The sequence below is a fragment of the Argiope bruennichi genome, chromosome X2 (genome assembly GCF_947563725.1).
Source record: "Argiope bruennichi chromosome X2, qqArgBrue1.1, whole genome shotgun sequence".
NCBI classification, from domain to species: domain Eukaryota; kingdom Metazoa; phylum Arthropoda; class Arachnida; order Araneae; family Araneidae; genus Argiope; species Argiope bruennichi.
This window is the reverse complement of record NC_079163.1, coordinates 38,745,635-38,771,588: the sequence shown is the minus strand read 5'-3', so window position 1 is coordinate 38,771,588 and position 25,954 is coordinate 38,745,635. Positions and strand designations below refer to the sequence as shown.

Below are 25,954 nucleotides of genomic sequence, written 5' to 3'. Positions count from 1 at the left end.
TGAAAAAAACTTTAAAATATGAAAGACAAACAAAAATATACACACCTAATTCATGTCTTAAGATTAGTTTGCATTTCAACCAAGTCCCTTTCATAACTTTTTATACCTATGAAAGGAAAGAAAAAAATGTTTAAATTCAACATGCAGTATTGTTAAAGAAATGTAAAACACATACACATCAGGACATAAATAATTATTTTTAAAAATTCAGAGACTTAAAAATTTACACATCAAATCCCATTCTGAGTTTTTCGAAATACAGATTAATTATTAAGTTTATCAGAGAGAAAGCAGATTTCATTCTGCATTGACATTAGTATGTAACAGAGATTTTAGATATAATTAAAATTCAAATGTAATAACAACTGAACATACTTTTCTTGCTATGCCAAAAAATTATGCTTTACATTTCCAAATACCTTATATGCTAAAAAAGCAATATTTTCAGTTTTTAATTTTATAAAAAGGTTCAGAAAAGAATATAGTGGAATGAGAAACATAGTCAGTCTTACTAACACACAGAAATGCCCCAACATTTGAAATCAAAAGATATAGAATACAAACACTTTAAGTGAACAGTACAATTAGAAGTTAAATATTAAACTGAGAATAATGAGATCTAATATTCTGTTGCAGCTGCAACAAGAATAAAGAATGAAAAATACAAATATAAAGTGTCAAGAAGAAAAAACATTGATTTTATGAAATAAATTCATGATTTGTTGTATCAAGACACATTTCTCCAATTCAAGGTCAAAGGACCAATTTATAATTTATGTAACTTTTTTCTCATCCCTTACATTAGAACACATTTAAATATGAACACAAAGTAGTAATTTAATGAAAAAAAACTTGAAAATATGAAAGACAAACAAAAATATACACACCTCATTCATGTCTTAAGATTAGTTTGCATTTCAACCAAGTCCCTTTCATATCTTTTTATACCTATGAAAGGAAAGAATAAAATGTTTAAATTCAAAATGCAGTATTGTTAAAGAAATGTAAAATACATACACATCAGGACATAAATAATTATTTTTAAAAATTCAGAGACTTAAAAATTTAGACATCAAATCCCATTCTCAGTTTTTCGAAATACAGATTAATTATTAAGTTTATCAGAGAGAAAGCAGATTTCATTCTGCATTGACATTAGTATGTAACAGAGATTTTAGATATAATTAAAATTCAAATGTAATAACAACTGAACATACTTTTCTTGCTATGCCAAAAAATTATGCTTTACATTTTCAAATACCTTATATGCTAAAAACGCAATATTTTCAGTTTTCAATTTTATAAAAATATAGTGGAATGAGAAACATAGTCAGTCTTACTAACACACAGAAATGCCCCAACATTTGAAATCAAAAGATATAGAATAAAACACTTTAAGTGAACAGTACAATTAGAAGTTAAATATTAAACTGAGAATAATGGGATCTAATATTCTGTTGCAGCTGCAACAAGAATAAAGAATGAAAAATACAAATATAAAGTGTCAAGAAGCAAAAAACATTGATTTTATGCCATAAATTCATGATTTGTTGTATCAAGACACATTTCTCCAATTCAAGGTCAAAGGACCAATTTATAATTCATATAACTTTTTTCTCATCCCTTACATTAGAACACATTTAAATATGAACACAAAGTAGTAATTTAATGAAGAAAACTTGAAAATATGAAAGACAAACAAAAATATACACACCTCATTCATGTCTTAAGATTAGTTTGCATTTCAACCAAGTCCCTTTCATATCTTTTTATACCTATGAACGGAAAGAAAAAAATGTTTAAATTCAAAATGCAGTATTGTTAAAGAAATGTAAAATACATACACATCAGGACATAAAAAATTATTTTTAAAAATTCAGAGACTTAAAAATTTACACATCAAATCCCAGTCTCAGTTTTTCGAAATACAGATTAATTATTAAGTTTATCAGAGAGAAAGCAGATTTCATTCTGCATTGACATTAGTATGTAACAGAGATTTTAGATATAATTAAAATTCAAATGTAATAACAACTGAACATACTTTTCTTGATATGCAAAAAAATTAAGCTTTACATTTTCAAATACCTTATATGCTAAAAAAGCAATATTTTCAGTTTTTAATTTTATAAAAAGGTTCAGAAATGAATATAGTGGAATGAGAAACATAGTCAGTCTTACTAACACACAGAAATGCCCCAACATTTGAAATCAAAAGATATAGAATACAAACACTTTAAGTGAACAGTACAATTAGAAGTTAAATATTAAACTGAGAATAATGAGATCTAATATTCTGTTGCACCTGCAACAAGATTAAAGAATGAAAAATACAAATATAAAGTGTCAAGAAGCAAAAAACATTGATTTTATGCCATAAATTCATGATTTGTTGTATCAAGACACATTTCTCAAATTCAAGGTCAAAGGACCAATTTATAATTTATGTAACTTTTTTCTCATCCCTTACATTAGAACACATTTAAATATGAACACAAAGTAGTAATTTAATGAAAAAAACTTTAAAATATGAAAGACAAACAAAAATATACACACCTAATTCATGTCTTAAGATTAGTTTGCATTTCAACCAAGTCCCTTTCATAACTTTTTATACCTATGAAAGGAAAGAAAAAAATGTTTAAATTCAACATGCAGTATTGTTAAAGAAATGTAAAACACATACACATCAGGACATAAATAATTATTTTTAAAAATTCAGAGACTTAAAAATTTACACATCAAATCCCATTCTGAGTTTTTCGAAATACAGATTAATTATTAAGTTTATCAGAGAGAAAGCAGATTTCATTCTGCATTGACATTAGTATGTAACAGAGATTTTAGATATAATTAAAATTCAAATGTAATAACAACTGAACATACTTTTCTTGCTATGCCAAAAAATTATGCTTTACATTTCCAAATACCTTATATGCTAAAAAAGCAATATTTTCAGTTTTTAATTTTATAAAAAGGTTCAGAAAAGAATATAGTGGAATGAGAAACATAGTCAGTCTTACTAACACACAGAAATGCCCCAACATTTGAAATCAAAAGATATAGAATACAAACACTTTAAGTGAACAGTACAATTAGAAGTTAAATATTAAACTGAGAATAATGAGATCTAATATTCTGTTGCAGCTGCAACAAGAATAAAGAATGAAAAATACAAATATAAAGTGTCAAGAAGAAAAAACATTGATTTTATGAAATAAATTCATGATTTGTTGTATCAAGACACATTTCTCCAATTCAAGGTCAAAGGACCAATTTATAATTTATGTAACTTTTTTCTCATCCCTTACATTAGAACACATTTAAATATGAACACAAAGTAGTAATTTAATGAAAAAAAACTTGAAAATATGAAAGACAAACAAAAATATACACACCTCATTCATGTCTTAAGATTAGTTTGCATTTCAACCAAGTCCCTTTCATATCTTTTTATACCTATGAAAGGAAAGAATAAAATGTTTAAATTCAAAATGCAGTATTGTTAAAGAAATGTAAAATACATACACATCAGGACATAAATAATTATTTTTAAAAATTCAGAGACTTAAAAATTTAGACATCAAATCCCATTCTCAGTTTTTCGAAATACAGATTAATTATTAAGTTTATCAGAGAGAAAGCAGATTTCATTCTGCATTGACATTAGTATGTAACAGAGATTTTAGATATAATTAAAATTCAAATGTAATAACAACTGAACATACTTTTCTTGCTATGCCAAAAAATTATGCTTTACATTTTCAAATACCTTATATGCTAAAAACGCAATATTTTCAGTTTTCAATTTTATAAAAATATAGTGGAATGAGAAACATAGTCAGTCTTACTAACACACAGAAATGCCCCAACATTTGAAATCAAAAGATATAGAATAAAACACTTTAAGTGAACAGTACAATTAGAAGTTAAATATTAAACTGAGAATAATGGGATCTAATATTCTGTTGCAGCTGCAACAAGAATAAAGAATGAAAAATACAAATATAAAGTGTCAAGAAGCAAAAAACATTGATTTTATGCCATAAATTCATGATTTGTTGTATCAAGACACATTTCTCCAATTCAAGGTCAAAGGACCAATTTATAATTCATATAACTTTTTTCTCATCCCTTACATTAGAACACATTTAAATATGAACACAAAGTAGTAATTTAATGAAGAAAACTTGAAAATATGAAAGACAAACAAAAATATACACACCTCATTCATGTCTTAAGATTAGTTTGCATTTCAACCAAGTCCCTTTCATAACTTTTTATACCTATGAAAGGAAAGAAAAAAATGTTTAAATTCAACATGCAGTATTGTTAAAGAAATGTAAAACACATACACATCAGGACATAAATAATTATTTTTAAAAATTCAGAGACTTAAAAATTTACACATCAAATCCCATTCTGAGTTTTTCGAAATACAGATTAATTATTAAGTTTATCAGAGAGAAAGCAGATTTCATTCTGCATTGACATTAGTATGTAACAGAGATTTTAGATATAATTAAAATTCAAATGTAATAACAACTGAACATACTTTTCTTGATATACCAACAAATTAAGCTTTACATTTTCAAATACCTTATATGCTACAAAAGCAATATTTTCAGATTTTAATTTTATAAAAAGGTTCAGAAAAGAATATAGTGGAATCAGAAACATAGTCAGTCTTACTAACACACAGAAATGCCCCAACATTTGAAATCAAAAGATACAGAATACAAACACTTTAAGTGAACAGTACAATTAGAAGTTAAATATTAAACTGAGAATAATGAGATCTAATATTCTGTTGCAGCTGCAACAAGAATAAAGAATGAAAAATACAAATATAAAGTGTCAAGAAGCAAAAAACATTGATTTTATGCCATAAATTCATGATTTGTTGTATCAAGACACATTTCTCAAATTCAAGGTCAAAGGACCAATTTATAATTTATGTAACTTTTTTCTCATCCCTTACATTAGAACACATTTAAATATGAACACAAAGTAGTAATTTAATGAAAAAAACTTTAAAATATGAAAGACAAACAAAAATATACACACCTAATTCATGTCTTAAGATTAGTTTGCATTTCAACCAAGTCCCTTTCATAACTTTTTATACCTATGAAAGGAAAGAAAAAAATGTTTAAATTCAACATGCAGTATTGTTAAAGAAATGTAAAACACATACACATCAGGACATAAATAATTATTTTTAAAAATTCAGAGACTTAAAAATTTACACATCAAATCCCATTCTGAGTTTTTCGAAATACAGATTAATTATTAAGTTTATCAGAGAGAAAGCAGATTTCATTCTGCATTGACATTAGTATGTAACAGAGATTTTAGATATAATTAAAATTCAAATGTAATAACAACTGAACATACTTTTCTTGCTATGCCAAAAAATTATGCTTTACATTTCCAAATACCTTATATGCTAAAAAAGCAATATTTTCAGTTTTTAATTTTATAAAAAGGTTCAGAAAAGAATATAGTGGAATGAGAAACATAGTCAGTCTTACTAACACACAGAAATGCCCCAACATTTGAAATCAAAAGATATAGAATACAAACACTTTAAGTGAACAGTACAATTAGAAGTTAAATATTAAACTGAGAATAATGAGATCTAATATTCTGTTGCAGCTGCAACAAGAATAAAGAATGAAAAATACAAATATAAAGTGTCAAGAAGAAAAAACATTGATTTTATGAAATAAATTCATGATTTGTTGTATCAAGACACATTTCTCCAATTCAAGGTCAAAGGACCAATTTATAATTTATGTAACTTTTTTCTCATCCCTTACATTAGAACACATTTAAATATGAACACAAAGTAGTAATTTAATGAAAAAAAACTTGAAAATATGAAAGACAAACAAAAATATACACACCTCATTCATGTCTTAAGATTAGTTTGCATTTCAACCAAGTCCCTTTCATATCTTTTTATACCTATGAAAGGAAAGAATAAAATGTTTAAATTCAAAATGCAGTATTGTTAAAGAAATGTAAAATACATACACATCAGGACATAAATAATTATTTTTAAAAATTCAGAGACTTAAAAATTTAGACATCAAATCCCATTCTCAGTTTTTCGAAATACAGATTAATTATTAAGTTTATCAGAGAGAAAGCAGATTTCATTCTGCATTGACATTAGTATGTAACAGAGATTTTAGATATAATTAAAATTCAAATGTAATAACAACTGAACATACTTTTCTTGCTATGCCAAAAAATTATGCTTTACATTTTCAAATACCTTATATGCTAAAAACGCAATATTTTCAGTTTTCAATTTTATAAAAATATAGTGGAATGAGAAACATAGTCAGTCTTACTAACACACAGAAATGCCCCAACATTTGAAATCAAAAGATATAGAATAAAACACTTTAAGTGAACAGTACAATTAGAAGTTAAATATTAAACTGAGAATAATGGGATCTAATATTCTGTTGCAGCTGCAACAAGAATAAAGAATGAAAAATACAAATATAAAGTGTCAAGAAGCAAAAAACATTGATTTTATGCCATAAATTCATGATTTGTTGTATCAAGACACATTTCTCCAATTCAAGGTCAAAGGACCAATTTATAATTCATATAACTTTTTTCTCATCCCTTACATTAGAACACATTTAAATATGAACACAAAGTAGTAATTTAATGAAGAAAACTTGAAAATATGAAAGACAAACAAAAATATACACACCTCATTCATGTCTTAAGATTAGTTTGCATTTCAACCAAGTCCCTTTCATATCTTTTTATACCTATGAACGGAAAGAAAAAAATGTTTAAATTCAAAATGCAGTATTGTTAAAGAAATGTAAAATACATACACATCAGGACATAAATAATTATTTTTAAAAATTCAGAGACTTAAAAATTTAGACATCAAATCCCATTCTCAGTTTTTCGAAATACAGATTAATTATTAAGTTTATCAGAGAGAAAGCAGATTTCATTCTGCATTGACATTAGTATGTAACAGAGATTTTAGATATAATTAAAATTCAAATGTAATAACAACTGAACATACTTTTCTTGCTATGCCAAAAAATTATGCTTTACATTTTCAAATACCTTATATGCTAAAAACGCAATATTTTCAGTTTTCAATTTTATAAAAATATAGTGGAATGAGAAACATAGTCAGTCTTACTAACACACAGAAATGCCCCAACATTTGAAATCAAAAGATATAGAATAAAACACTTTAAGTGAACAGTACAATTAGAAGTTAAATATTAAACTGAGAATAATGGGATCTAATATTCTGTTGCAGCTGCAACAAGAATAAAGAATGAAAAATACAAATATAAAGTGTCAAGAAGCAAAAAACATTGATTTTATGCCATAAATTCATGATTTGTTGTATCAAGACACATTTCTCCAATTCAAGGTCAAAGGACCAATTTATAATTCATATAACTTTTTTCTCATCCCTTACATTAGAACACATTTAAATATGAACACAAAGTAGTAATTTAATGAAGAAAACTTGAAAATATGAAAGACAAACAAAAATATACACACCTCATTCATGTCTTAAGATTAGTTTGCATTTCAACCAAGTCCCTTTCATAACTTTTTATACCTATGAAAGGAAAGAAAAAAATGTTTAAATTCAACATGCAGTATTGTTAAAGAAATGTAAAACACATACACATCAGGACATAAATAATTATTTTTAAAAATTCAGAGACTTAAAAATTTACACATCAAATCCCATTCTGAGTTTTTCGAAATACAGATTAATTATTAAGTTTATCAGAGAGAAAGCAGATTTCATTCTGCATTGACATTAGTATGTAACAGAGATTTTAGATATAATTAAAATTCAAATGTAATAACAACTGAACATACTTTTCTTGATATACCAACAAATTAAGCTTTACATTTTCAAATACCTTATATGCTACAAAAGCAATATTTTCAGATTTTAATTTTATAAAAAGGTTCAGAAAAGAATATAGTGGAATCAGAAACATAGTCAGTCTTACTAACACACAGAAATGCCCCAACATTTGAAATCAAAAGATACAGAATACAAACACTTTAAGTGAACAGTACAATTAGAAGTTAAATATTAAACTGAGAATAATGAGATCTAATATTCTGTTGCAGCTGCAACAAGAATAAAGAATGAAAAATACAAATATAAAGTGTCAAGAAGCAAAAAACATTGATTTTATGCCATAAATTCATGATTTGTTGTATCAAGACACATTTCTCAAATTCAAGGTCAAAGGACCAATTTATAATTTATGTAACTTTTTTCTCATCCCTTACATTAGAACACATTTAAATATGAACACAAAGTAGTAATTTAATGAAAAAAACTTTAAAATATGAAAGACAAACAAAAATATACACACCTAATTCATGTCTTAAGATTAGTTTGCATTTCAACCAAGTCCCTTTCATAACTTTTTATACCTATGAAAGGAAAGAAAAAAATGTTTAAATTCAACATGCAGTATTGTTAAAGAAATGTAAAACACATACACATCAGGACATAAATAATTATTTTTAAAAATTCAGAGACTTAAAAATTTACACATCAAATCCCATTCTGAGTTTTTCGAAATACAGATTAATTATTAAGTTTATCAGAGAGAAAGCAGATTTCATTCTGCATTGACATTAGTATGTAACAGAGATTTTAGATATAATTAAAATTCAAATGTAATAACAACTGAACATACTTTTCTTGCTATGCCAAAAAATTATGCTTTACATTTCCAAATACCTTATATGCTAAAAAAGCAATATTTTCAGTTTTTAATTTTATAAAAAGGTTCAGAAAAGAATATAGTGGAATGAGAAACATAGTCAGTCTTACTAACACACAGAAATGCCCCAACATTTGAAATCAAAAGATATAGAATACAAACACTTTAAGTGAACAGTACAATTAGAAGTTAAATATTAAACTGAGAATAATGAGATCTAATATTCTGTTGCAGCTGCAACAAGAATAAAGAATGAAAAATACAAATATAAAGTGTCAAGAAGAAAAAACATTGATTTTATGAAATAAATTCATGATTTGTTGTATCAAGACACATTTCTCCAATTCAAGGTCAAAGGACCAATTTATAATTTATGTAACTTTTTTCTCATCCCTTACATTAGAACACATTTAAATATGAACACAAAGTAGTAATTTAATGAAAAAAAACTTGAAAATATGAAAGACAAACAAAAATATACACACCTCATTCATGTCTTAAGATTAGTTTGCATTTCAACCAAGTCCCTTTCATATCTTTTTATACCTATGAAAGGAAAGAATAAAATGTTTAAATTCAAAATGCAGTATTGTTAAAGAAATGTAAAATACATACACATCAGGACATAAATAATTATTTTTAAAAATTCAGAGACTTAAAAATTTAGACATCAAATCCCATTCTCAGTTTTTCGAAATACAGATTAATTATTAAGTTTATCAGAGAGAAAGCAGATTTCATTCTGCATTGACATTAGTATGTAACAGAGATTTTAGATATAATTAAAATTCAAATGTAATAACAACTGAACATACTTTTCTTGCTATGCCAAAAAATTATGCTTTACATTTTCAAATACCTTATATGCTAAAAACGCAATATTTTCAGTTTTCAATTTTATAAAAATATAGTGGAATGAGAAACATAGTCAGTCTTACTAACACACAGAAATGCCCCAACATTTGAAATCAAAAGATATAGAATAAAACACTTTAAGTGAACAGTACAATTAGAAGTTAAATATTAAACTGAGAATAATGGGATCTAATATTCTGTTGCAGCTGCAACAAGAATAAAGAATGAAAAATACAAATATAAAGTGTCAAGAAGCAAAAAACATTGATTTTATGCCATAAATTCATGATTTGTTGTATCAAGACACATTTCTCCAATTCAAGGTCAAAGGACCAATTTATAATTCATATAACTTTTTTCTCATCCCTTACATTAGAACACATTTAAATATGAACACAAAGTAGTAATTTAATGAAGAAAACTTGAAAATATGAAAGACAAACAAAAATATACACACCTCATTCATGTCTTAAGATTAGTTTGCATTTCAACCAAGTCCCTTTCATATCTTTTTATACCTATGAACGGAAAGAAAAAAATGTTTAAATTCAAAATGCAGTATTGTTAAAGAAATGTAAAATACATACACATCAGGACATAAAAAATTATTTTTAAAAATTCAGAGACTTAAAAATTTACACATCAAATCCCAGTCTCAGTTTTTCGAAATACAGATTAATTATTAAGTTTATCAGAGAGAAAGCAGATTTCATTCTGCATTGACATTAGTATGTAACAGAGATTTTAGATATAATTAAAATTCAAATGTAATAACAACTGAACATACTTTTCTTGATATGCAAAAAAATTAAGCTTTACATTTTCAAATACCTTATATGCTAAAAAAGCAATATTTTCAGTTTTTAATTTTATAAAAAGGTTCAGAAATGAATATAGTGGAATGAGAAACATAGTCAGTCTTACTAACACACAGAAATGCCCCAACATTTGAAATCAAAAGATATAGAATACAAACACTTTAAGTGAACAGTACAATTAGAAGTTAAATATTAAACTGAGAATAATGAGATCTAATATTCTGTTGCACCTGCAACAAGATTAAAGAATGAAAAATACAAATATAAAGTGTCAAGAAGCAAAAAACATTGATTTTATGCCATAAATTCATGATTTGTTGTATCAAGACACATTTCTCCAATTCAAGGTCAAAGGACCAATTTATAATTTATGTAACTTTTTTCTCATCCCTTACATTAGAACACATTTAAATATGAACACAAAGTAGTAATTTAATGAAAAAAAACTTGAAAATATGAAAGACAAACAAAAATATACACACCTCATTCATGTCTTAAGATTAGTTTGCATTTCAACCAAGTCCCTTTCATATCTTTTTATACCTATGAAAGGAAAGAATAAAATGTTTAAATTCAAAATGCAGTATTGTTAAAGAAATGTAAAATACATACACATCAGGACATAAATAATTATTTTTAAAAATTCAGAGACTTAAAAATTTAGACATCAAATCCCATTCTCAGTTTTTCGAAATACAGATTAATTATTAAGTTTATCAGAGAGAAAGCAGATTTCATTCTGCATTGACATTAGTATGTAACAGAGATTTTAGATATAATTAAAATTCAAATGTAATAACAACTGAACATACTTTTCTTGCTATGCCAAAAAATTATGCTTTACATTTTCAAATACCTTATATGCTAAAAACGCAATATTTTCAGTTTTCAATTTTATAAAAATATAGTGGAATGAGAAACATAGTCAGTCTTACTAACACACAGAAATGCCCCAACATTTGAAATCAAAAGATATAGAATAAAACACTTTAAGTGAACAGTACAATTAGAAGTTAAATATTAAACTGAGAATAATGGGATCTAATATTCTGTTGCAGCTGCAACAAGAATAAAGAATGAAAAATACAAATATAAAGTGTCAAGAAGCAAAAAACATTGATTTTATGCCATAAATTCATGATTTGTTGTATCAAGACACATTTCTCCAATTCAAGGTCAAAGGACCAATTTATAATTCATATAACTTTTTTCTCATCCCTTACATTAGAACACATTTAAATATGAACACAAAGTAGTAATTTAATGAAGAAAACTTGAAAATATGAAAGACAAACAAAAATATACACACCTCATTCATGTCTTAAGATTAGTTTGCATTTCAACCAAGTCCCTTTCATAACTTTTTATACCTATGAAAGGAAAGAAAAAAATGTTTAAATTCAACATGCAGTATTGTTAAAGAAATGTAAAACACATACACATCAGGACATAAATAATTATTTTTAAAAATTCAGAGACTTAAAAATTTACACATCAAATCCCATTCTGAGTTTTTCGAAATACAGATTAATTATTAAGTTTATCAGAGAGAAAGCAGATTTCATTCTGCATTGACATTAGTATGTAACAGAGATTTTAGATATAATTAAAATTCAAATGTAATAACAACTGAACATACTTTTCTTGATATACCAACAAATTAAGCTTTACATTTTCAAATACCTTATATGCTACAAAAGCAATATTTTCAGATTTTAATTTTATAAAAAGGTTCAGAAAAGAATATAGTGGAATCAGAAACATAGTCAGTCTTACTAACACACAGAAATGCCCCAACATTTGAAATCAAAAGATACAGAATACAAACACTTTAAGTGAACAGTACAATTAGAAGTTAAATATTAAACTGAGAATAATGAGATCTAATATTCTGTTGCAGCTGCAACAAGAATAAAGAATGAAAAATACAAATAGAAAGTGTCAAGAAGAAAAAACATTGATTTTATGAAATAAATTCATGATTTGTTGTATCAAGACACATTTCTCAAATTCAAGGTCAAAGGACCAATTTATAATTTATGTAACTTTTTTCTCATCCCTTACATTAGAACACATTTAAATATGAACACAAAGTAGTAATTTAATGAAAAAAAACTTGAAAATATGAAAGACAAACAAAAATATACACACCTCATTCATGTCTTAAGATTAGTTTGCATTTCAACCAAGTCCCTTTCATATCTTTTTATACCTATGAAAGGAAAGAATAAAATGTTTAAATTCAAAATGCAGTATTGTTAAAGAAATGTAAAATACATACACATCAGGACATAAATAATTATTTTTAAAAATTCAGAGACTTAAAAATTTAGACATCAAATCCCATTCTCAGTTTTTCGAAATACAGATTAATTATTAAGTTTATCAGAGAGAAAGCAGATTTCATTCTGCATTGACATTAGTATGTAACAGAGATTTTAGATATAATTAAAATTCAAATGTAATAACAACTGAACATACTTTTCTTGCTATGCCAAAAAATTATGCTTTACATTTTCAAATACCTTATATGCTAAAAACGCAATATTTTCAGTTTTCAATTTTATAAAAATATAGTGGAATGAGAAACATAGTCAGTCTTACTAACACACAGAAATGCCCCAACATTTGAAATCAAAAGATATAGAATAAAACACTTTAAGTGAACAGTACAATTAGAAGTTAAATATTAAACTGAGAATAATGGGATCTAATATTCTGTTGCAGCTGCAACAAGAATAAAGAATGAAAAATACAAATATAAAGTGTCAAGAAGCAAAAAACATTGATTTTATGCCATAAATTCATGATTTGTTGTATCAAGACACATTTCTCCAATTCAAGGTCAAAGGACCAATTTATAATTCATATAACTTTTTTCTCATCCCTTACATTAGAACACATTTAAATATGAACACAAAGTAGTAATTTAATGAAGAAAACTTGAAAATATGAAAGACAAACAAAAATATACACACCTCATTCATGTCTTAAGATTAGTTTGCATTTCAACCAAGTCCCTTTCATAACTTTTTATACCTATGAAAGGAAAGAAAAAAATGTTTAAATTCAACATGCAGTATTGTTAAAGAAATGTAAAACACATACACATCAGGACATAAATAATTATTTTTAAAAATTCAGAGACTTAAAAATTTACACATCAAATCCCATTCTGAGTTTTTCGAAATACAGATTAATTATTAAGTTTATCAGAGAGAAAGCAGATTTCATTCTGCATTGACATTAGTATGTAACAGAGATTTTAGATATAATTAAAATTCAAATGTAATAACAACTGAACATACTTTTCTTGATATACCAACAAATTAAGCTTTACATTTTCAAATACCTTATATGCTACAAAAGCAATATTTTCAGATTTTAATTTTATAAAAAGGTTCAGAAAAGAATATAGTGGAATCAGAAACATAGTCAGTCTTACTAACACACAGAAATGCCCCAACATTTGAAATCAAAAGATACAGAATACAAACACTTTAAGTGAACAGTACAATTAGAAGTTAAATATTAAACTGAGAATAATGAGATCTAATATTCTGTTGCAGCTGCAACAAGAATAAAGAATGAAAAATACAAATAGAAAGTGTCAAGAAGCAAAAAACATTGATTTTATGCCATAAATTCATGATTTGTTGTATCAAGACACATTTCTCCAATTCAAGGTCAAAGGACCAATTTATAATTTATGTAACTTTTTTCTCATCCCTTACATTAGAACACATTTAAATATGAACACAAAGTAGTAATTTAATGAAAAAAACTTGAAAATATGAAAGACAAACAAAAATATACACACCTAATTCATGTCTTAAGATTAGTTTGCATTTCAACCAAGTCCCTTTCATAACTTTTTATACCTATGGAAGGAAAGAAAAAAATGTTTAAATTCAACATGCAGTATTGTTAAAGAAATGTAAAACACATACACATCAGGACATAAATAATTATTTTTAAAAATTCAGAGACTTAAAAATTTACACATCAAATCCCATTCTCAGTTTTTCGAAATACAGATTAATTATTAAGTTTATCAGAGAAAAAGCAGATTTCATTCTGCATTGACATTAGTATGTAACAGAGATTTTAGATATAATTAAAATTCAAATGTAATAACAACTGAACATACTTTTCTTGCTATGCCAAAAAATTATGCTTTACATTTTCAAATACCTTATATGCTAAAAACGCAATATTTTCAGTTTTTAATTTTATAAAAATATAGTGGAATGAGAAACATAGTCAGTCTTACTAACACACAGAAATGCCCCAACATTTGAAATCAAAAGATATAGAATACAAACACTTTAAGTGAACAGTACAATTAGAAGTTAAATATTAAACTGAGAATAATGAGATCTAATATTCTGTTGCAGCTGCAACAAGAATAAAGAATGAAAAATACAAATAGAAAGTGTCAAGAAGAAAAAACATTGATTTTATGCCATAAATTCATGATTTGTTGTATCAAGACACATTTCTCAAATTCAAGGTCAAAGGACCAATTTATAATTTATGTAACTTTTTTCTCATCCCTTACATTAGAACACATTTAAATATGAACACAAAGTAGTAATTTAATGAAAAAAAACTTGAAAATATGAAAGACAAACAAAAATATACACACCTCATTCATGTCTTAAGATTAGTTTGCATTTCAACCAAGTCCCTTTCATAACTTTTTATACCTATGAAAGGAAAGAAAAAAATGTTTAAATTCAACATGCAGTATTGTTAAAGAAATGTAAAACACATACACATCAGGACATAAATAATTATTTTTAAAAATTCAGAGACTTAAAAATTTACACATCAAATCCCATTCTGAGTTTTTCGAAATACAGATTAATTATTAAGTTTATCAGAGAGAAAGCAGATTTCATTCTGCATTGACATTAGTATGTAACAGAGATTTTAGATATAATTAAAATTCAAATGTAATAACAACTGAACATACTTTTCTTGATATACCAACAAATTAAGCTTTACATTTTCAAATACCTTATATGCTACAAAAGCAATATTTTCAGATTTTAATTTTATAAAAAGGTTCAGAAAAGAATATAGTGGAATCAGAAACATAGTCAGTCTTACTAACACACAGAAATGCCCCAACATTTGAAATCAAAAGATATAGAATACAAATACTTTAAGTGAACAGTACAATTGGAAGTTAAATATTAAACTGAGAATAATGAGATCTAATATTCTGTTGCAGCTGCAACAAGAATAAAGAATGAAAAATACAAATATAAAGTGTCAAGAAGCAAAAAACATTGATTTTATGCCATAAATTCATGATTTGTTGTATCAAGACACATTTCTCCAATTCAAGGTCAAAGGACCAATTTATAATTTATGTAACTTTTTTCTCATCCCTTACATTAGAAAACATTTAAATATGAACACAAAGTAGTAATTTAATGAAAAAAACTTGAAAATATGAAAGACAAACAAAAATATACACACCTAATTCATGTCTTAAGATTAGTTTGCATTTCAACCAAGTCCCTTTCATAACTTTTTATACCTCTGAAAGGAAAGAAAAAAATGTTTAAATTCAACATGCAGTATTGTTAAAGAAATGTAAAACACATACACATCAGGACATAAATAATTATTTTTAAAAATTCAGAGACTTAAAAATTTACACATCAAATCCCATTCTCAGTTTTTCGAAATACAGATTAATTATTAAGTTTATCAGAGAAAAAGCAGATTTCATTCTGCATTGACATTAGTATGTAACAGATTTTAGATATAATTAAAATTCAAATGTAATAACAACTGAACATACTTTTCTTGCTATGCCAAAAAATTATGCTTTACATTTTCAAATACCTTATATGCTAAAAACGCAATATTTTCAGTTTTTAATTTTGAAAAAATATAGTGGAATTAGAAACATAGTCAGTCTTTCTAACACACAGAAATGCCCCAACATTTGAAATCAAAAGATATAGAATACAAACACTTTAAGTGAACAGTACAATTAGAAGTTAAATATTAAACTGAGAATAATGGGATCTAATATTCTGTTGCAGCTGCAACAAGAATAAAGAATGAAAAATACAAATATAAAGTGTCAAGAAGCAAAAAACATTGATTTTATACCATAAATTCATTATTTGTTGTATCAAGACACATTTCTCCAATTCAAGGTCAAAGGACCAATTTATAATTCATATAACTTTTTTCTCATCCCTTACATTAGAACACATTTAAATATGAACACAAAGTAGTAATTTAATGAAGAAAACTTGAAAATATGAAAGACAAACAAAAATATACACACCTCATTCATGTCTTAAGATTAGTTTGCATTTCAACCAAGTCCCTTTCATAACTTTTTATACCTATGAAAGGAAAGAAAAAAATGTTTAAATTCAACATGCAGTACTGTTAAAGAAATGTAAAACACATACACATCAGGACATAAATAATTATTTTTAAAAATTCAGAGACTTAAAAATTTACACATCAAATCCCATTCTCAGTTTTTCGAAATAGAGATTAATTATTAAGTTTATCAGAGAGAAAGCAGATTTCATTCTGCATTGACATTAGTATGTAACAGAGATTTTAGATATAATTAAAATTCAAATGTAATAACAACTGAACATACTTTTCTTGATATGACAAAAAATTAAGCTTTACATTTTCAAATACCTTATATGCTAAAAAAGCAATATTTTCAGTTTTTAATTTTATAAAAAGGTTCAGAAAAGAATATAGTGGAATGAGAAACATAGTCAGTCTTACTAACACACAGAAATGCCCCAACATTTGAAATCAAAAGATACAGAATACAAACACTTGAAATGAACAGTACAATTAGAAGTTAAATATTAAACTGAGAATAATGAGATCTAATATTCTGTTGCAGCTGCAACAAGAATAAAGAATGAAAAATACAAATAGAAAGTGTCAAGAAGAAAAAACATTGATTTTATGAAATAAATTCATGATTTGTTGTATCAAGACACATTTCTGAAATTCAAGGTCAAAGGACCAATTTATAATTTATGTAACTTTTTTCTCATCCCTTACATTAGAACACATTTAAATATGAACACAAAGTAGTAATTTAATGAAAAAAACTTGAAAATATGAAAGACAAACAAAAATATACACACCTAATTCATGTCTTAAGATTAGTTTGCATTTCAACCAAGTCCCTTTCATAACTTTTTATACCTATGAAAGGAAAGAAAAAAATGTTTAAATTCAACATGCAGTATTGTTAAAGAAATGTAAAACACATACACATCAGGACATAAATAATTATTTTTAAAAATTCAGAGACTTAAAAATTTACACATCAAATCCCATTCTCAGTTTTTCGAAATACAGATTAATTATTAAGTTTATCAGAGAGAAAGCAGATTTCATTCTGCATTGACATTAGTATGTAACAGAGATTTTAGATATAATTAAAATTCAAATGTAATAACAACTGAACATACTTTTCTTGCTATGCGAAAAAATTATGCTTTACATTTCCAAATACCTTATATGCTAAAAAAGCAATATTTTCAGTTTTTAATTTTATAAAAAGGTTCAGAAAAGAATATAGTGGAATGAGAAACATAGTCAGTCTTACTAACACACAGAAATGCCCCAACATTTGAAATCAAAAGATACAGAATACAAACACTTTAAGTGAACAGTACAATTAGAAGTTAAATATTAAACTGAGAATAATGAGATCTAATATTCTGTTGCAGCTGCAACAAGAATAAAGAATGAAAAATACAAATATGAAGTGTCAGGAAGAAAAAACATTGATTTTATGAAATAAATTTATGATTTGTTGTATCAAGACACATTTCTCCAATTCAAGGTCAAAGGACCAATTCATAATTTATGTAACTTTTTTCTCATCCCTTACATTAGAACACATTTAAATATGAACACAAAGTAGTAATTTAATGAAAAAAAACTTGAAAATATGAAAGACAAACAAAAATATACACACCTCATTCATGTCTTAAGATTAGTTTGCATTTCAACCAAGTCCCTTTCATATCTTTTTATACCTATGAAAGGAAAGAAAAAAATGTTTAAATTCAAAATGCAGTATTGTTAAAGAAATGTAAAATACATACACATCAGGACATAAATAATTATTTTTAAAAATTCAGACACTTAAAAATTTAGACATCAAATCCCATTCTCAGTTTTTCGAAATACAGATTAATTATTAAGTTTATCAGAGAGAAAGCAGATTTCATTCTGCATTGACATTAGTATGTAACAGAGATTTTAGATATAATTAAAATTCAAATGTAATAACAACTGAACATACTTTTCTTGCTATGCCAAAAAATTATGCTTTACATTTTCAAATACCTTATATGCTAAAAACGCAATATTTTCAGTTTTTAATTTTATAAAAATATAGTGGAATGAGAAACATAGTCAGTCTTACTAACACACAAAAATGCCCCAACATTTGAAATCAAAAGATATAGAATACAAACACTTTAAGTGAACAGTACAATTAGAAGTTAAATATTAAACTGAGAATAATGAGATCTAATATTCTGTTGTAGCTGCAACAAGAATAAAGAATGAAAAATACAAATAGAAAGTGTCAAGAAGCAAAAAACATTGATTTTATGCCATAAATTCATGATTTGTTGTATCAAGACACATTACTCCAATTCAAGGTCAAAGGACCAATTTATAATTTATGTAACTTTTTTCTCATCCCTTACATTAGAACACATTTAAATATGAACACAAAGTAGTAATTTAATGAAAAAAAAACTTGAAAATATGAAAGACAAACAAAAATATACACACCTAATTCATGTCTTAAGATTAGTTTGCATTTCAACCAAGTCCCTTTCATAACTTTTTATACCTATGAAAGGAAAGAAAAAAGTGTTTAAATTCAACATGCAGTATTGTTAAAGAAATGTAAAACACATACACATCAGGACATAAATAATTATTTTTAAAAATTCAGAGACTTAAAAATTTACACATCAAATCCCATTCTGAGTTTTTCGAAATACAGATAATTATTAAGTTTATCAGAGAGAAAGCAGATTTCATTCTGCATTGACATTAGTATGTAACAGAGATTTTAGATATAATTAAAATTGAAATGTAATAACAAATGAACATACTTTTCTTGATATGCCAAAAAATTATTCTTTACATTTTCAAATACCTTATATGCTAAAAAAGCAATATTTTCAGTTTTTAATTTTATAAAAAGGTTTAGAAAAGAATATAGTGGAATGAGAAACATAGTCAGTCTTACTAACACACAGAAATGCCCCAACATTTGAAATCAAAAGATATAGAATACAAACACTTTAAGTGAACAGTACAATTAGAAGTTAAATATTAAACTGAGAATAATGGGATCTAATATTCTGTTGCAGCTGCAACAAGAATAAAGAATGAAAAATACAAATATAAAGTGTAAAGAAGCAAAAAACATTGATTTTATGCCATAAATTCATGATTTGTTGTATCAAGACACATTTCTCCAATTCAAGGTCAAAGGACCAATTTATAATTTATGTAACTTTTTTCTCATCCCTTACATTAGAACACATTTAAATATGAACACAAAGTAGTAATTTAATGAAAAAAACTTGAAAATATGAAAGACAAACAAAAATATACACACCTAATTCATGTCTTAAGATTAGTTTGCATTTCAACCAAGTCCCTTTCATAACTTTTTATACCTATGAAAGGAAAGAAAAAAATGTTTAAATTCAACATGCAGTATTGTTAAAGAAATGTAAAACACATACACATCAGGACATAAATAATTATTTTTAAAAATTCAGAGACTTAAAAATTTACACATCAAATCCCATTCTCAGTTTTTCGAAATAGAGATTAATTATTAAGTTTATCAGAGAGAAAGCAGATTTCATTCTGCATTGACATTAGTATGTAACAGAGATTTTAGATATAATTAAAATTCAAATGTAATAACAACTGAACATACTTTTCTTGCTATGCCAAAAAATTATGCTTTACATTTTCAAATACCTTATATGCTAAAAACGCAATATTTTCAGTTTTTAATTTTATAAAAATATAGTGGAATGAGAAACATAGTCAGTCTTACTAACACACAGAAATGCCCCAACATTTGAAATCAAAAGATATAGAATACAAACACTTTAAGTGAACAGTACAATTAGAAGTTAAATATTAAACTGAGAATAATGAGATCTAATATTCTGTTGCAGCTGCAACAAGAATAAAGAATGAAAAATACAAATAGAAAGTGTAAAGAAGCAAAAAACATTGATTTTATGCCATAAATTCATGATTTGTTGTATCAAGACACATTACTCCAATTCAAGGTCAAAGGACCAATTTATAATTTATGTAACTTTTTTCTCATCCCTTACATTAGAACACATTTAAATATGAACACAAAGTAGTAATTTAATGAAAAAAAAACTTGAAAATATGAAAGACAAACAAAAATATACACACCTAATTCATGTCTTAAGATTAGTTTGCATTTCAACCAAGTCCCTTTCATAACTTTTTATACCTATGAAAGGAAAGAAAAAAGTGTTTAAATTCAACATGCAGTATTGTTAAAGAAATGTAAAACACATACACATCAGGACATAAATAATTATTTTTAAAAATTCAGAGACTTAAAAATTTACACATCAAATCCCATTCTGAGTTTTTCGAAATACAGATAATTATTAAGTTTATCAGAGAGAAAGCAGATTTCATTCTGCATTGACATTAGTATGTAACAGAGATTTTAGATATAATTAAAATTGAAATGTAATAACAAATGAACATACTTTTCTTGATATGCCAAAAAATTATTCTTTACATTTTCAAATACCTTATATGCTAAAAAAGCAATATTTTCAGTTTTTAATTTTATAAAAAGGTTTAGAAAAGAATATAGTGGAATGAGAAACATAGTCAGTCTTACTAACACACAGAAATGCCCCAACATTTGAAATCAAAAGATATAGAATACAAACACTTTAAGTGAACAGTACAATTAGAAGTTAAATATTAAACTGAGAATAATGGGATCTAATATTCTGTTGCAGCTGCAACAAGAATAAAGAATGAAAAATACAAATATAAAGTGTAAAGAAGCAAAAAACATTGATTTTATGCCATAAATTCATGATTTGTTGTATCAAGACACATTTCTCCAATTCAAGGTCAAAGGACCAATTTATAATTTATGTAACTTTTTTCTCATCCCTTACATTAGAACACATTTAAATATGAACACAAAGTAGTAATTTAATGAAAAAAACTTGAAAATATGAAAGACAAACAAAAATATACACACCTAATTCATGTCTTAAGATTAGTTTGCATTTCAACCAAGTCCCTTTCATAACTTTTTATACCTATGAAAGGAAAGAAAAAAATGTTTAAATTCAACATGCAGTATTGTTAAAGAAATGTAAAACACATACACATCAGGACATAAATAATTATTTTTAAAAATTCAGAGACTTAAAAATTTACACATCAAATCCCATTCTCAGTTTTTCGAAATAGAGATTAATTATTAAGTTTATCAGAGAGAAAGCAGATTTCATTCTGCATTGACATTAGTATGTAACAGAGATTTTAGATATAATTAAAATTCAAATGTAATAACAACTGAACATACTTTTCTTGCTATGCCAAAAAATTATGCTTTACATTTTCAAATACCTTATATGCTAAAAACGCAATATTTTCAGTTTTTAATTTTATAAAAATATAGTGGAATGAGAAACATAGTCAGTCTTACTAACACACAGAAATGCCCCAACATTTGAAATCAAAAGATATAGAATACAAACACTTTAAGTGAACAGTACAATTAGAAGTTAAATATTAAACTGAGAATAATGGGATCTAATATTCTGTTGCAGCTGCAACAAGAATAAAGAATGAAAAATACAAATATAAAGTGTAAAGAAGCAAAAAACATTGATTTTATGCCATAAATTCATGATTTGTTGTATCAAGACACATTTCTCCAATTCAAGGTCAAAGGACCAATTTATAATTTATGTAACTTTTTTCTCATCCCTTACATTAGAACACATTTAAATATGAACACAAAGTAGTAATTTAATGAAAAAAACTTGAAAATATGAAAGACAAACAAAAATATACACACCTAATTCATGTCTTAAGATTAGTTTGCATTTCAACCAAGTCCCTTTCATAACTTTTTATACCTATGAAAGGAAAGAAAAAAATGTTTAAATTCAACATGCAGTATTGTTAAAGAAATGTAAAACACATACACATCAGGACATAAATAATTATTTTTAAAAATTCAGAGACTTAAAAATTTACACATCAAATCCCATTCTCAGTTTTTCGAAATAGAGATTAATTATTAAGTTTATCAGAGAGAAAGCAGATTTCATTCTGCATTGACATTAGTATGTAACAGAGATTTTAGATATAATTAAAATTCAAATGTAATAACAACTGAACATACTTTTCTTGCTATGCCAAAAAATTATGCTTTACATTTTCAAATACCTTATATGCTAAAAACGCAATATTTTCAGTTTTTAATTTTATAAAAATATAGTGGAATGAGAAACATAGTCAGTCTTACTAACACACAGAAATGCCCCAACATTTGAAATCAAAAGATATAGAATACAAACACTTTAAGTGAACAGTACAATTAGAAGTTAAATATTAAACTGAGAATAATGAGATCTAATATTCTGTTGCAGCTGCAACAAGAATAAAGAATGAAAAATACAAATAGAAAGTGTCAAGAAGCAAAAAACATTGATTTTATGCCATAAATTCATGATTTGTTGTATCAAGACACATTACTCCAATTCAAGGTCAAAGGACCAATTTATAATTTATGTAACTTTTTTCTCATCCCTTACATTAGAACACATTTAAATATGAACACAAAGTAGTAATTTAATGAAAAAAAAACTTGAAAATATGAAAGACAAACAAAAATATACACACCTAATTCATGTCTTAAGATTAGTTTGCATTTCAACCAAGTCCCTTTCATAACTTTTTATACCTATGAAAGGAAAGAAAAAAGTGTTTAAATTCAACATGCAGTATTGTTAAAGAAATGTAAAACACATACACATCAGGACATAAATAATTATTTTTAAAAATTCAGAGACTTAAAAATTTACACATCAAATCCCATTCTGAGTTTTTCGAAATACAGATAATTATTAAGTTTATCAGAGAGAAAGCAGATTTCATTCTGCATTGACATTAGTATGTAACAGAGATTTTAGATATAATTAAAATTGAAATGTAATAACAAATGAACATACTTTTCTTGATATGCCAAAAAATTATTCTTTACATTTTCAAATACCTTATATGCTAAAAAAGCAATATTTTCAGTTTTTAATTTTATAAAAAGGTTTAGAAAAGAATATAGTGGAATGAGAAACATAGTCAGTCTTACTAACACACAGAAATGCCCCAACATTTGAAATCAAAAGATATAGAATACAAACACTTTAAGTGAACAGTACAATTAGAAGTTAAATATTAAACTGAGAATAATGGGATCTAATATTCTGTTGCAGCTGCAACAAGAATAAAGAATGAAAAATACAAATATAAAGTGTAAAGAAGCAAAAAACATTGATTTTATGCCATAAATTCATGATTTGTTGTATCAAGACACATTTCTCCAATTCAAGGTCAAAGGACCAATTTATAATTTATGTAACTTTTTTCTCATCCCTTACATTAGAACACATTTAAATATGAACACAAAGTAGTAATTTAATGAAAAAAACTTGAAAATATGAAAGACAAACAAAAATATACACACCTAATTCATGTCTTAAGATTAGTTTGCATTTCAACCAAGTCCCTTTCATAACTTTTTATACCTATGAAAGGAAAGAAAAAAATGTTTAAATTCAACATGCAGTATTGTTAAAGAAATGTAAAACACATACACATCAGGACATAAATAATTATTTTTAAAAATTCAGAGACTTAAAAATTTACACATCAAATCCCATTCTCAGTTTTTCGAAATAGAGATTAATTATTAAGTTTATCAGAGAGAAAGCAGATTTCATTCTGCATTGACATTAGTATGTAACAGAGATTTTAGATATAATTAAAATTCAAATGTAATAACAACTGAACATACTTTTCTTGATATGCCAAAAAATTATGCTTTACATTTTCAAATACCTTATATGCTAAAAACGCAATATTTTCAGTTTTTAATTTTATAAAAATATAGTGGAATGAGAAACATAGTCAGTCTTACTAACACACAGAAATGCCCCAACATTTGAAATCAAAAGATATAGAATACAAACACTTTAAGTGAACAGTACAATTAGAAGTTAAATATTAAACTGAGAATAATGAGATCTAATATTCTGTTGCAGCTGCAACAAGAATAAAGAATGAAAAATACAAATAGAAAGTGTCAAGAAGCAAAAAACATTGATTTTATGCCATAAATTCATGATTTGTTGTATCAAGACACATTACTCCAATTCAAGGTCAAAGGACCAATTTATAATTTATGTAACTTTTTTCTCATCCCTTACATTAGAACACATTTAAATATGAACACAAAGTAGTAATTTAATGAAAAAAAAACTTGAAAATATGAAAGACAAACAAAAATATACACACCTCATTCATGTCTTAAGATTAGTTTGCATTTCAACCAAGTCCCTTTCATAACTTTTTATACCTATGAAAGGAAAGAAAAAAATGTTTAAATTCAACATGCAGTATTGTTAAAGAAATGTAAAACACACACACATCAGGACATAAATAATTATTTTTAAAAATTCAGAGACTTAAAAATTTACACTTCAAATCCCATTCTAGTTTTTCGAAATACAGATAATTATTAAGTTTATCAGAGAGAAAGCAGATTTCATTCTGCATTGACATTAGTATGTAACAGAGATTTTAGATATAATTAAAATTCAAATGTAATAACAAATGAACATACTTTTCTTGATATGCCAAAAAATTATTCTTTACATTTTCAAATACCTTATATGCTAAAAAAGCAATATTTTCAGTTTTTAATTTTATAAAAAGGTTTAGAAAAGAATATAGTGGAATGATAAACATAGTCAGTCTTACTAACACACAGAAATGCCCCAACATTTGAAATCAAAAGATATAGAATACAAACACTTTAAGTGAACAGTACAATTAGAAGTTAAATATTAAACTGAGAATAATGGGATCTAATATTCTGTTGCAAATGCAACAAGAATAAAGAATGAAAAATACAAATATAAAGTGTCAAGAAGCAAAAAACATTGATTTTATGCCATAAATTCATGATTTGTTGTATCAAGACACATTTCTCCAATTCAAGGTCAAAGGACCAATTTATAATTCATATAACTTTTATCTCATCCCTTACATTAGAACACATTTAAATATGAACACAAAGTAGTAATTTAATGAAAAAAACTTGAAAATATGAAAAACAAACAAAAATATACACACCTCATTCAT

General features: G+C 25.7%; 1 long non-coding RNA gene across 1 annotated transcript in view; it reads right to left on the bottom strand.

Annotated features, from left to right (window-relative positions):
- LOC129960691 (uncharacterized) overlaps positions 1–25,954 on the bottom strand; it is a 279,121-nt gene that overhangs the window by 176,706 nt on the left and 76,461 nt on the right. Inside the window, exon 2 of the long non-coding RNA XR_008783665.1 lies at positions 15,926–15,986. This is a non-coding gene — a long non-coding RNA (uncharacterized LOC129960691). The remainder of the gene's footprint in view (positions 1–15,925; positions 15,987–25,954) is intronic.